A 10097-nucleotide genomic window follows, 5' to 3' on the forward strand; every position below is an offset into this window, starting at 1 on the left:
TTTTGTTGTTATTAAAGAGGAAAAAAAACTGCTTTTATACGAAGGTTTTCTTTCCATAATACATAGTTACTTAACGGCCAAAATAAAACACAAGTTATACAGATCGTTCTCACAATGTTTCATTTTAAGTTACTCAGACCACAATACATAGTGGTAAATACATAGTTGATTCATTTAACACAAATTGCGTGTTACTGTTAACAAAATTGACTATTACACAGCCGTGACGTGCGTGGCAAGTGACCCGTTCGAAAGACAACAGTATAGAATTAGAAAAAATAAAATAAAAAGATTAAATAATTTTAATAAATGCTCTTTGTGAAAAGTTCTTTACACTAGCAGTAGTGAAAATCTCATAAGGAATTCAGTGTTCCATTCATAATCTAAGGCACTGTAGTATCAATTATACTGAATTCGGATGTGGTGGAATCAACACTGCTTTCCAAAACATCCACAAGGAGCCGACCAACAATTCTTCAAGTTAGATTTTGTAAAGAAAAATCATAAGTCTGTTACACTAATTTTTTCTTTCTTTTTTCTCAAATACACAATGTTACTGTATTTCTCTGAGGTAACTTCACGAATGTCCCAGAATACTTTCCATATTCAGCAGGGAGTTAACCAAGCGCTTCTACTGCCCCGGAACTAAGAGAATATATATCAAAATAATATCTCAGTGCAGCCACCTCAAGGTTTGATTCTGCCCCTCCTACCTCACATAGAAAACATTCTCCAAGCAAAAGAGACTGGAAATCAACACAGTTTAGTGGAAAAAGATAAAACTATCTATCTTCTTCTACTTTCAGTTTCGTAACACTATCACTTGAATCTGCATTCCAGCCTGTACGCATCGTAGATATTTCTTTGTTTTTTAAATTATTTTTCTTGCTACTTTTTCTCTTTCTATCTGATGATTCATTTAGCGAAAGCACTAATAGTGTACACTGTTCAGTGTATCATGTTTTCACTATTTTCTGGTAGGTACTTTATATGTATTGTATGTACAAGAGGCAAAGAAATGCACAAATTTTAGTATATGAAGTGCAATTTAACTAATTTCCTCTCACTCTACAAAGAGAGAGAGTGAGAGAGAGAGAGTATAGATGTGATCTAGTCGAATATGGCTTTGTGCAACAGAAGTTGAAAAGATTAACACTTACTGTTTGGTAAAAGGGAAGTTTGGAAGAAGAAATTAAGAATTAGTATTTCCTCTGCTATTAGTATAAACTTGATTGGATTTGTATTGAGTTTAGCGTTTTGTTCAGCCGCGAGGCTATATGAGACGGTATAGCTGCCTCATATTGCCATGGACCTACATCTTAATGTAGGATTTTAACCACACGAGCTCCCGCCGCGAATCAAATGCTGGGATGGACAAAAATATGCAAATAACTGAAAAATTGCACATAGCCGTTATTATATAACGAGTAGGACCACCTTTGGAATGCAGAACGGGCTGCAGTCGACGGGGAATGGAGAAATACAGGTCGCGTATGATTATCAAAGTAATGTTGTAGCATTCTTCCGCCAAAGCAGCTGCAACTTATTATACAGACGATGGTGGTGGGAAGCGGGCTCGCAACATGGTCTCCAAAACTGATTACAAGGGCTCAATAATATTAAGGCCTGGCGATTGTGGAGGCCATGGCAGATGTGGTACTTCATCTTGGTGCTCATCAAACCAGTCCTCGACGATATAAGCTGTATGGACAGGGGCTCTGTCATCTTGAAACACGGCATTACCATCTGGAAACAAAGTTTGCACTATGTGATACAATTGGTCACTCAGAATGGTTACGTAGTCCATGGCAGTGATATGTCCATGGAGAGTGATGATGGGTCCGGAAAAATACCAGGATATTGCTGCCCAAATCATCACTGAACCACCGCCATGCTTCACTCTTGGTAACAGACAGTATGTATGACTCTTGTGCTGGCGTTCTCCACACGTAAACTCGGCCAGCAGTTAGAAACTTAAAGGGAGGGAGTCTTCCACTGCTCCATTGTCCAGTTTTTATGAGCGTTGAACCACTGTCTCCGTATAGCAGCATTGTCAACAGTCACGAGAGATTTGAGAATTGCAGATCTGCCATAAATATCTTGCTTGTGAGTTCTCTTCTGACTGTTTTGATGCTAACAGGATTTGTAAGCACTCTATTCAACTCAGCTGTATGTTTGGCCCGTGGTGAACTGCTTGGTCAAAATCCTACAAAATGTGCGTCTGCCTCTGCCACATAACACATACTTGCGTCCACACTGGTGCTTCGATGATGAGGTTTTTCTGGAACACTCGTAACTAATCATGACCCTCGAGACTCTGCCTCTTGATACACCAAATATTCCCACTACTTTCGTCACTGAAGCTTCCACCATACATACACCCACAATTTTCCCTTTTTGAAACTCTGTCAACTAAGACATGATTCACGATAACCTGCACAAACTGATCACTGAACTGTAACTGGCCCATCTGTTTGATTGACCAGGTTGTATACATCACAGGACGTGCTGTATGTACAGCGATACTTACCATTCAGCCGCAAATCGTGTTTGAAATGGCTACCTTTTTTATACCAGTTTTTTTTTTTTTTTTTTTTTTTTTTTTTTTTTTTTTTTTTTGTTTTGTAAGTCTGTATTGGCTAATATTCACAATTAACCACAATTACGAAGGAACACAGTACTCTGCTTTTAATCAAGTAATATCCAATCTGATAATGTAGATACCTCTACAGTGTAAATTTGTAGAATACGGTCAATTCATCATAAAAATAGAATTTTCAAATTGATCGGCTGCCTCAGGTTTTCCAACATTCTTTAAGGGGAAGTACGTAAAATGAGGGATGAATGGAATTAATTTCTGTCATTTAAAGTTTGTCATTTTCTGCACGTTCAAGCATTGTACAAATAGCATTAAAACACAACATGCAACTACGATCAAAGTAACGTAAATGATCACAATAAAGTCCACCTAACAATTTTTGTGTATATCTCGAACAACAAAGTAGAAAACAATCCAATTTTAACTTAATCTGAAAAAAAGGAAACACGTATTGTTATGTGGTGTACAAACTATTGGAATTTCAAGTTGAGTTGAATTTGAGTTTAACGTCCCGTTCAGCAGTGAGGCTATATGAGACGTGGACCTACTGATTAACGTGGAATCCGAACCACATGAGCTCCCGCCGGGAATCGAAGCCGGGCCTACTACGCCAAAGGCGCGTACGCTAACCGCTTAGCCACGAAGGAGCTCTATTGTAATTTGGAGTCTGGCCCAATTCCATGCTGATCAGATCATATGAAATAAAATAAATTCAAGAGGGACTGATTAAATTAGGGTGAGTACAATAAGATCCAGCTTCTATCTGAGAATATTACTCTAATAACGTTGCATATGCAATGGATATGTATTTAAATTAATAACAATACAGTTTGGGAGACGGCAATTTTATTCTTAGGGTTACGTATATATATGTTAATTTCATTTTTGTTACGCGTTTTATTGTTCAAAGTTATTATCTGTCCCAGTTGCATTGCAATTCGAGAAATTTACACTGAACCTTATTCTCGTCACTTACCTTAGAAGAACGTTGCATATCGAACGACATGATTACAGGGTGTTGCACAGTGCACATATTTTTTTTTTCTTAAGACCATGAGGAAATTGAACAACGTCACTCTGCGTAAAGTGACAGAGAAAGTGGTTTGTTGGCTAAGCAAGAGAGTAACTGTGTACCTGCGCCCGTGCGTATATTAGACCAAATCAGACAGTGAAAACAAAAATAAAAAGTTTCTAAAACTCGTAGAAATATAAAGAAACGTATTATTTTTTAGTGAATTAGAGTGCAATATTGAAGGATTTAAAATCCGATGTAGATTCGTCAGTAACAATACTTGAAGCAGAAAGTTGCAAGAGCGAGTGAACTTTGAAGTCTTAGTAGCCTGACTGGCGGGTATTTTTTTCGCGCAGAGGAAATTGTTCGCAAAATCAAGAATATTATATTCGTGAAGTCGAAGTAGGTGTGTGTATACAATCGTGAGTAGCTACAATAACAAACACACGTATCCCACCACCTGGTGAAATAGTAAGACTAAAACACATGTGCAGTATGGTGACAAAAGTTGTTAAACAAATGCACGAGGCGAGAAAGCAAGTGGCTAAATCAAGACAATAAGAAGGTAGTTGTTGTTGTCTATATTTGACATCTCAGTGCGTAAGCTACATAAGTGCCGAGCACGTGGTCCTGACTAAAAAGTGCTAAACTGTTTTTTGAAAGAGCTAGAGACAAATGGAGAGCGGTTTCTGGCTCCTGTTTGGGAAATATAATTAAATCTGGAGGTGACAGACCATTCTAAGAACATAATTTTAAACAGGGACCAAAATGGTCTGGCACCAATTATCAAAGTGGAATTTCTTTACCGACTGATGCTGTGGATGATAGGCAACCAACATCGCTATTATGTTAATTTGGTTGCATATATACTGTAACAACAGGTATGAATTATTGGATAAAACGTATTGAAATTTCGATGTTTAAGTGGGACAAACATTTACTTCGTGCATTGGTGCCCATTCAAAACACAAATTCAACCTGAACCTGAATCGTCTACCCTTGCAATTTATTTTGTGCTTATAATTGAGTTGCTCGGGAAACACAATCGTATGTCACATATTCTAGTTTTGAGTTGAGCTGATTTTGAGTTTAACGTCTCTTTTAGAAGCGTGGCTATATGAGACGGGACCTACTGATTAACGTGGAATCCGAAGCACATAAACTCCCGCCGGGAATTGAACTATTCTATGCAATGCAATGATACAAACCAAACGAATTTCCCCTTCCATCTGCAGGTATATTTCCGAAATTGAATTACTTTCATATTGTCAACGGGTTCGAACCCAACACATTCCAGTTAATAACTTAATTTCACCGAAAGTGGCGTTTATCATTATTTTCGCTCAAGCCGCTTTGTAAACTTGTTTTAGAAATCCCTTAATCCACTGGAGGTGAACTACTGAAGATGACGATTCAGGGACAAGATAAAACTATTTCTTGTACGTCGCCACCCTTCCTACATCGGTACACAGACTCTGCTGTTGAATCATTTTGGAATAGCGAGCATTAAAACATACCGAATGCAATCAAAACGTCTGGCAACTGGAATTTAATTTCTCCAGGAGCTGATCTTGAAATCTCAGGGAACTCAGCAGACAGTTGAGAAATCGCAGTTTACAATTTTCAGGAACCACATGATTCATGCGTTCACCAAGATCTGCAGCCATATTTTTCCACCCCTGACCGCTGTTGCCGTGTACATGTACATCGGTAAGTCCTTCTTTAAAATCTCAACGACAGTCGCACAATCACTTAAAAGGTTTCCGCTGTACTGTTTACTAATTCGAGGATGAGTCACTACTGCATTATGCCCTTCCGCCTGGAGAAATCAAATTATTTACTGTAGTTCATATTTGGCGAGCGCTTCGATATCGATATGTTTTCCATAATAATTGAACAAAAGACTCCGTGCGTAGGATGAGGAGAGGCGACGTATGTAGAACAACATTGTCTTATCTCCATTATGGCACCTCACGTGACTCTCCTCCGGTGGCTTAAAGGAGTTTGAAAAATACATTCCTAATATATTAAGTTGTTGTTGAGTAAAAATAGAATCAGAAAAAAAAAAACTTTTAAAAATATTGTTGCTAACAAATAGAAAGACAGGAGTAAGGATAAGATTTTTTTTAAATAATAATATCATAGGAAGTTATTACTATTTGTATTGTTAATTATAATTAATTTGTTTTATATTTAGAGCAGAGGTTCCCAACCATGTTTACTTGGCGCCTATTTATAAACCCGGAATACTTCACGCCTCCAATAATAATAATAATAATAATAATAATAATAATAATAATAATAATAATAATAATAATAAGAAGAAGAAGAAGAAGAAGAAGAAGAAGAAGCACATCCTCGTCAACTCAGCATTATTCCCTTCAGAGCAGCGTGATTACTTTGTAACTGGCCATTACAAAAATGAAAAAGTAAATTTCAAATGTCAATTACAAGTGGTGCTTTCATAATTCCACAGTTTATTTCTGTCAGTAGCTGGCGCCTTCTTGCTCTTCACGGTCCCATTTCCCTATTGATGTGTCCCACTAGGATAGGAACCAGTTTTAGATTTACATATATGTAATACAATATACTATAGACAAATATTAAAAATTAATTGAGACGCGAGCTTAAATTGCTCATTTGCACTTCTGCAAAAAGAAAGAAATTTATCCGTTTGGAAATTACGAAAACTTATTCATTTCAGCTTATTTTCACTGGAGCTCTATTGCCAAGTTGGTTGTAGCAAATGTGAATAGAGAACTTTGCCTTAAGTAATAAGTAGTAAGACCTAACATCAATTAACATTGCTCAAACCATACCTTATACTAACAAAACAATAATTGTTCTATTTCCTTCAGAAATACTGTAGTAAGCTAATATTATTTACTAATGACAGCTGCTGGTCCTAAAATACAAAATTTCTCACCTTTAGTGATATTTTTGAAAATTGTTTGTTTTTAAAGTGTGACGCGTTAGTGAAACAAATGAAGATCATTTTCAAAAAACGTCGCAGTGAATCATTCTATTGTTTTTACCATAATATCTAGAAATATTTAAACCATCAAATATCAGTTGCTAGTGGAGTATGCAGAATTTCATCATTCGATATTCAAGCACTCGATGTCACATCTTTAGAGGACAAGCGTGACTTTTGTATATAATACCTTGGTCAAGAATCGTTTAAATCCTGTTTGTATATAATACCTTGGTCAAGAATCGTTTAAATCCTGAAACCCCTGCGTACGCCACTGCCAGTTACTGATTTACTGCTTTCGGAATTTCTTATCTGGAATTGTTTTGTTATAGAGCAGCGGTCGCTCTATCCTACTGAGAGCTACCAACCAAAGAGCTACCAACTTTTTTTCTTTTAATCTTACGTTTGTTTATTGCCTATGAACTTGCATTTCAAGGTTAGTCACCGGAGCGTTAACGCGATCTACGGAAAATGTCCCCGCGAGCTACTAGTAACTCGCGATCGACGGTTTGGCGATCACTGTTATCTATTGCATTTTATGCAAACAAAATCCTTTTCTTTTGACTACTATTTTTAAAATATCGGCAAAATATTCTCACGTTTACAACATACCGGCTATCGAAACAAATTACCAAGAACTGAAAACTGTTATTCATTAAATAAGAACTTTGAAACTATAATCCTCAAACAAAGAAGAACACTGCATGATATGATATTCTTATACAAAATACTTATAATAAACTAGACTATAACGAACTGCTTTCGAGCTTTTAGCTAAAGGTACCTAATGGAACCAGTTGAGAATGCTCCAAAAGCAGTGCCAGAACGAACTTAAAAAGAATAGAGAGGGAACGATAACTGTCATAGTTCTACATGTAGAAGTAAATCTTTTTACCCGCACATTTTTTTTTTCTCGCAAAAATTAGCAAAATATCATCTCTCTATGACTTACGGTTCACGAGATACAGATCCTTAAATATCTAGAAATTCGAAATTTTTTGGCCAATATCTGGGGAACGATGGCCAGTTGGCCAGTAGACAGTTAATTAGTGATCACCGGTTACTATTTGGTACCAAAATATTCACCATCCTCTTAGGTATTGATCAACATCAATATAATCTTTGTATGACTTACCATTCCTGACATTTGTCTCCTTAAATCTCCCGAAATCGGAACTATCTTTTGGCCAATATCACGGGAACGGTAAGTCATAGAGAGATGATATTGGTGTTAATCAATACATAAAAGTATGGTAAACATTTTGGTACCGATATTAGTTGGTGGCCACTGGCCAACTGGCCATTGGTCAAACCAGCGACAAGTTGGACAGTGGCCACGGGTTACTATTTGGTTCCAAAATATTTACCATCTTTTTAGATATTGATCAACACCAATATGATCTCTCTATGACTTACGGTTCCCGAGATATGGCTCTTTAAATCTCTGGAAATCGGCCATTTTTTTGGCCAATATCTCGGGAACGGTAAGAGTGACGCGAAAAATTTAATCACTTTCTCTGATAGTTTTTGATGCTCTATCGAATGGAGGGCTCAAAATTGAAAAAAATCACAAATAACAGGTAGACAGACATAGAGAATTCAGTAACCAAAATTTTAAGTTCGTTGAAAACCAACTTAGAGAACTTATTTTACTTTATTAAAATAATTGAACTAGAGCATGTGATTTTGTGGTGGATGTGTTTACATCTTTATCGTTCCACAAAAGAAGAGCAAATTTAAACAGTAGTCAAGATTAAAGATTATATTTCACCTTCTTAATGAACAAACAAACAACTTTGAATACAGTACAACTTCTCTTCCTCCTTTCCTTTTGTACTTTAGTTTCCTTTTACCGTATTCCCTCTAATAACTCATGGAAGGCCTCTATTTTCTCCTCTGCTTTTTTTCCGTCACTATTCGCCTGCCTAATTCTTTTCTCCATGTTACTAATGAAGTTTATTTTGGTCGAATGGTTCAGATCAGCAAACTAGTTCTCTGCTATATACTTCTATATTGACATCCAGAATTCTGACATTATTTTTGTCATTTTTTTTTTAAGCATGCGGAAACAAATTTATCATTCTTGCATTTCATACCACCGGCTGCTTTCGGTATTGCCACCATCTTGTTCTAAATGCCTGCGAGGACCTTTTCGTTATTATAAATGTTGTATTTACATTTTACAGCCTGTCCTGAACATCATGTTCCACACATTGCATGACTTCCGCTATAAGTTACTTGGTGTTTTGGCTACATTTCAATTTCTATACTAATCCCACATGTCATATTAGTTCTGAATCTTTGCAGACTTACTTCTTTACCGAACAGGAAGCTTTAACCTTTTTAGCTTCAGTTACATACACAAATCCATATTATGCTAAGTAATTAAAGAAAATTAGCAAGTACTAAGCAGGAAGGTAGAAATAACCCATACGATGTGGACTGATCCTTAGACCACATCTAAGTTTTCTATCTTTCTCTCTACAAAACACTTGGAGCCGCAGTGGCTCAGTTGTAGAGCGTTCACCTCTGGTGCATAGGGTCCCTGGTTAGATCCCATCTCGTGCTAAGTGAACTTTGTAACGGAAAAACACCGTGTACGTGGGTTTTCTCAGGGTTCTCCCGTTTCCTCCCACTCTCTTCATTCCACCATTTCGTTCATTTCTCATCATCACCGTCTCCTTTAACCTAGCCGGCATAACCATGGAACGTAAAACTAAAAGATTTCATTTTTTCTACAAAATGCTTGTAGAGAGGAGTGAAGGAAGAATTAGGTAAATTCCGCTCTATATATCAAAGTTTCTGCACTTTCTTGTCTATTGTACTTACAATATATATCAAGTACTTGCCACAAAAAAATAAATAAAATAAAATAAATAAATAAAATACAATAAATAAATAAAATAAAATAAAATAAAAACTAATATACTAAAAGGTGTTCACTATTAGTGCTTTCGCTAAATAAATCATCAGACAATGAGAGAAAAAGTAGGAAGAAAAAATCAAAATAAAGAAATAGCTATCACGCGTGCAGGTCGGTACCATGTTTTTATGCAGAGTGAAGTGATAGTGTTAGCTGAAAGTCTATCAAGTTTAGTAAAGAAAGATAATTAGTTTTATCTCTCTCCACTAAACTTTATTGACTTCTAGTCAGTCTCCATTCAAGATCTTTCTCCGGAGGGAGAGGAGGAGCAGAAACAAATTATAAGAGGGCTGTAGTGAGTGTTAAAACTCAAAAAATGGCAATTTTGAATTATCATCGCTCAAAAGACAACAGAGAGAAAGAAGGTACCTCCATCTCACTAGCGGATCCAGAAGGATCATTTGGAGGGGGCGGTTCGCTTCCTGGAAGATGAGCGTACCCTCAAAGTGACCAGAATTTTAATTTGCAAAAAGGGGACACATATGAATCCGGGACTGGAGGAGGGGTGTAAACTTGATTCCCAGATTATATTTTATGACCCGAATTTGTAAGTTTTTAAAAAATGAATTTATCAGATGCGCTGTATTGG

Source organism: Thermobia domestica, chromosome 6, assembly GCF_964235325.1.
Source record: "Thermobia domestica chromosome 6, izTheDome1.hap1.1, whole genome shotgun sequence".
NCBI lineage: Eukaryota > Metazoa > Arthropoda > Insecta > Zygentoma > Lepismatidae > Thermobia > Thermobia domestica.